This window comes from Myxine glutinosa, chromosome 1 (assembly GCF_964187855.1).
Source record: "Myxine glutinosa chromosome 1, kmMyxGlut1.1, whole genome shotgun sequence".
Lineage (NCBI taxonomy): Eukaryota > Metazoa > Chordata > Myxini > Myxiniformes > Myxinidae > Myxine > Myxine glutinosa.
Window position 1 is genome coordinate 155,240,680 of NC_136261.1, and position 5,622 is coordinate 155,246,301.

Genomic DNA, 5,622 nt, shown 5'->3' on the forward strand with positions numbered 1-5,622 from the left:
ATCAACAAAATGGAATATTACATATTTCATCCACGAGTTTTCTTCGGCTACAGCAACACGTCTAAAAGTGTAATACATATTGACAATACAGTATATTAAAATATTACAAACTCATTTTTTTATTTTTAAACATTTTATTTTAATGTCATTCTCAATAATTTGGTAACACGACTTTACTGTACGTGGTTTTTAACATTCATTATACTTACACGGAAAAGTACAAAGTTTAATTTAAAAACCCGCTCCTCTGTTGATTGAAATATTCAAAGTTTTACATTATTGGCCTGGAAATGACGTTTTAGCTCATAAATCACAATATCTATCTATAATTCCAGTAATCTCTGTACGTTTGTACGTTTGTACGTCTGTACGTTTGTCTGTGACCGCTGTTTCTCGACAACTACCGGTCCGATATACTTGAAACTTGCCAGGTATATTGCTGGGGACCCGAGGATGTGCCTTTTCAAGGTTTGAAATTAATCGGACAAGTACTTACCGAGCTATGGCGATTTAGCCGTTCGCCGTTCGCTTTGCCGTTGCGAATGGACCAAACCATTCATGTAAATAGAGGGGGGGGGGGGGGGTTCTGTGGTCGTTCGCTTTGGCTTTGCGAATGGACCAAACCATTCATGTAAATAGAGGGGGGGGGGGTTCTGTGGTCGTTCGCTTTGGCTTTGCGAATGGACCAAACCATTCATGTAAATAGAGGGGGGGGGGTTCTGTGGTCGTTGCGAATGGACCAAACCATTGTTTTTTTTTTGCAGTTTTTTTTTTTTTGCAAGGAACGGGCACCCACGTACGGGCACGTCCTAGCTTATATATAGTACGGGCATGCCCTAGTAAACATAAATTGTATATTTGTCAAGTAGAAAATAAATGTACTTTCTGAATATTTACGTCTTTATATTTTAAAGCTAGCACAAATACTTTCAGAGTTACAGTTAAACACGTTTTGTTGGTCAGTGACACTTGTATGTGGTTATGGACCAATTTGGACGAAATTTGGCAGAGAGGTTAGATATGTGGTGCAAACGAAATGATTAGATTTTGGTGAAGATTCGGGTCCGGATCTGGATCTCAGAATTTTTAAAGTTATTCTTCACCATTGAGAGATCGGGTAAAAACGACATTCAGCACAATATCTCAAAAAGGTTGCGAACAGATTCGCACAAAACTTGGTGGACAGGTTAAGGGCGTGACAAGGCCAAATCGATTCGATTCGATATATATATATATATATTTTTTGTGATTCTTCATCGAGATATGGGGCCAAAATCGATATATACACCACGATATTTCCAAAAAGTTATGGATGACTAATGACAAAACTTGGTGGATGAGTTGGGTAAGTGACAAGAACAAACCTATTCGATTTGTGTTCAGGTCCGAATCCAGATCCGGCCCGTCAGTGGGATAAAAAATATATAAAATAACCACCTTCAGAGGCCATTTTCCCCTGCAAAGCGGGGGTTGGCCTTTTTCGGGAACCGTGGTTGTTGTTTTTTGGTCCCCTTTTTGAAGCAATGATTTTACGGCCGGATGCCCTTCCTGACGCCAACCCTTTTTGCCGCCTTTAACGACAAACAGGGAATTACCAGTGAACTGGTACTCAATTAGCCGACCTCAGAAGGATGACAGGCTGTCAACCCCCCTGGTGTTAATTCAGCAATCGACCGGGATTCGAACCCAGGATCCTAGGATCCTAAAGCCGGCACCCGAGCCGCTAGCCCAACACCAGGGCTCAAAACGTAAACTAAACGTAAACAAAACGTAAACTGTTCAGCCTGGTGGAGGTATGCTCTCTATGCCTTTTTGTTTGATCCCACTTTTCCCTTCCTCTTCTTGATCTGCTTCAGCTTATTCACCCCATGTGTTCTTCTCCCCTTATATTGATCTCACACTCACTCTCTCCTCAAGGTGTTTCCCCCCTTTCCATTTTGTTCCATTGCATTCTGCTATACCTCTTCCATGAGCTTTGACCATGTGAAAAAAAAACCGCTATACAAAAATGCAACTTCTAGCACTTAATGTCTGCTTTCAACTTGATAAGCAAGTACCGTAATGGAATGCGAGTGTGTATTATCTCCACCTCATCTGCTCCATCATTTGAACACCTGGCTTTTTAACTCTCTGGTCACACACAGTCAGTCATGGCTGTCGTCTACCGCCCTCCCAAACCACACCCATCATTCCTGTCTGACTTCTCCTACTTTCTGACCCAGCTCTGTTCCCTCTCCCCCTCAATCCTCCTCCTCGGTGATTTAAATATCCACATGGACTCCACCGACTCCACAATAACCACTGACTTCACTGATTTACTCACCTGCTTTAACCTCACTCAACATGTCAACTTTCCTACCCATAACCGTGGTCACATTCTCGACCTTGTCTGCTCTACTGGACTAATTTTGCACCATCTCTCTGGCTCCGACCTCACCCTCTCTGACCACTTAGCCATCACTATGACCATCAACATCCCCACCCCAGCACCAAGGCATTATCGCACTATCAACTTCCGTAAGCTAAACGCTCTTTCACCTACCTCATTCTCATCCACCCTCTCTGAAGAAATGTCCACTTCTCCCTTCGTTGACCTCCACACCCCTTCTGACCTCATTGACGACTACAACCACACTCTCTCCTTCTGCCTCGACCAGCTTGCACCTATGAAAACCAAAAGTTTTTCACCCATTCTGCTCCCTGGTTTACCCCTGAACTCTGCCTGATGAAAACTCGTGCTCGCCAACTTGAAAGACTCCACAATAAAACAGGTCTCACAATTCACTCCCAAGCCTACAAGGACCACCTACAACACTACAAAGATGCCCTCTCCCGCGCCGCCTACTACTCTCAAATTATCCACTCTGGCTCCGGAAACCCAAAAGCACTCTTCTCTACAATAAACAAACTCCTCAGCCCCCTGAACACCACCACCCAGTCATTCACAGTAGACAACTGCATCTCCTTCCTTTCATTCTTCCAATGCAAAATTGACATCTACAACAGCTTAACCACCTGCCCCCCCCTTATCCTGCCAACCCCTGTCTCAATTCTCCCCAGTCTCCCCTACTGACCTCTCTGAACTCCTCATAGGAATGAAAACTGCCACCTGCACTCTTGACCCCATCCCCTCCAGCTTTGTCAAGGCCTCCCTTCCTGCTCTCTCTCCACTTATCACTGCAACAACAAGTTAATCCTCTTGGATTGCGCTGAGGTTCGGGCATGGAATTTCTAGGAGGAAGTATAATTTGTATGCAATGAAAGTACATGTAATATGGGATCGAGTAAGATCGAGTAAGCTTCACCAGTGCGCGTGCGCGAATTTACGTCACGTCGGCAGCGAGAAGGCATTCCCCAACACGAACCAATCAGGAACTGCCACGCCCACTTATATGATCTCCGAATTCCTGTGACAGGAATTAGCGTTACACTGGCTGGAAGACAATCGCTAAAGGCGCTTCCTCAGCGCCAATCACCAGTGCGCGTGCGCGAATTTACGTCACGTCGGCAGCGAGAAGGCGTTCCCCAACACGAACCAATCAGGAACTGCCACGCCCACTTATATGATCTCCGAATTCCTGTGACAGGAATTAGCGTTACACTGGCTGGAAGACAATCGCTAAAGGCGCTTCCTCAGCGCCAATCACCAGTGCGCGTGCGCGAATTTACGTCACGTCGGCAGCGAGAAGGCGTTCCCCAACACGAACCAATCAGGAACTGCCACGCCCACTTATATGATCTCCGAATTCCTGTGACAGGAATTAGCGTTACACTGGCTGGAAGACAATCGCTAAAGGCGCTTCCTCAGCGCCAATAAACTCCTCCCTGTCTACAGGCATCATCCCACCATCCCTCAAAATTGCTGCTGTTACCCCCATTCTGAAAAAACCTGGACTCAACCCTGACACCCTAAATAACTTCAGACCCATCTCCAACCTACCCTTTCTGTCAAAAGTTTTGGAACGCGCTGTAGCCACTCAACTCAAACATCACCTCTCTGCCAATAACCTGTATGAAACATTCCAATCCGGATTCCGCTCGAACCACAGTACTGAAATTGCTCTCCTCAAAATCACCAACGACCTTCTCCTCTCCTCTGACGCTGGCAACCTCAACATTCTCATCCTCCTCGACCTCAGCGCCGCCTTTGACACCATCAATCACACCATCCTCCTCACCCGACTTGAAACCACCTTTAACATTACCGGCACTGCCCTCTCTTGGATCAAATCATACCTCTCTGACAGACGCCAGTTCATCTCCATCAATAACTGCAAATCCCCCACTGCTCCCCTCCCCCAAGGTTCAGTTCTTGGCCCCCTCCTCTTCATCCTGTACCTGTCCCCCCTTGGTCACTTAATCCGCCGTCATGGTCTCCAATTCCACTGCTTCGCCGATGACATCCAGCTTTTCATCTCCACCAAGTCCATCTCCACCGCCACCCACTCTATCCTGACAAACTGCATCACTGAAATAAAATCCTGGCTTCAAATCAACTTCCTCAAACTTAACTATGATAAATCTGAAATAATCATCATTGGCCCAAAAACGCTCACCAAATCCACCCATAACTTTGCCCTCAACATCGACGGTATCCCAGTATCCACCTCCCCTCACATCCGGAATCTTGGCATCATCTTTGACCAAACCCCCTCCTTCGACAAATACACTAAACAGATCACAAAGACAGCCTTCTTTCACCTGAAAAACATCGCCCGTCTCCGTCCATCCCTCTCCTCCACGGCTGCAGAAACCCTCATCCACGCCTTCATCACCTCCCGTCTGGACTACTGCAACAGCCTCCTCTATGGTTCACCCTCAATAATTACCAATAAACTCCAATACATTCAGAACTCCGCTGCCCGTCTACTCACCCATTCCCGGACCCGTGACCACATCACCCCCGTCCTTTACAAGCTTCACTGGCTCCCCATCCCCCAGAGAATCCAGTACAAAATCCTCCTCTTGACCTACAAAGCCCTCCATAACCTGGCCCCATCCTACCTGGCTGACCTCCTCTCCAGACACACTCCCACCCGCAACCTCCGCTCTGCTGGTACCAACCTCCTGACCCCCCCCCCCCCCCCCCATCCGGACCAAATTCAGATCCTGGGGTGACAAGGCCTTCTCCATCGCTGCTCCCACCCTCTGGAACTCACTACCTCACACCATCAGAGACTCCTCCTCACTCACCACATTCAAAACATCACTCAAGACTCACTTGTTCAACACTGCATTCAACATTTAACCCACAGCATTTAACCCGTGACTATCTCTTCTCCTTCCTTTTGCTTTGATTATTCACCTATTGATTTTTGTCTTTTTGCACTTGTTTTTTGTACTCTGTCAAAGCGTCTTTAGGCTTCTTGAAAAGCGCTATATAAAATAAATGTATTATTATTATTATTATTACTCCTGGGGTAGTGTATGTAATAAATAATAATTACGAAACTCATAAAAAGATACTACAAACGTGTTTCTTCACTTCCTATCTATCCACATATTTCCATGTCTTTACTTCCCCATAGAACAAAATATTTTCCCTCCAATCAGCGAAGGACCTGCTTTCTCGATGCTAAACCACCCATGGACAGAGAACAGATATAAACCAAAAGACAAAAG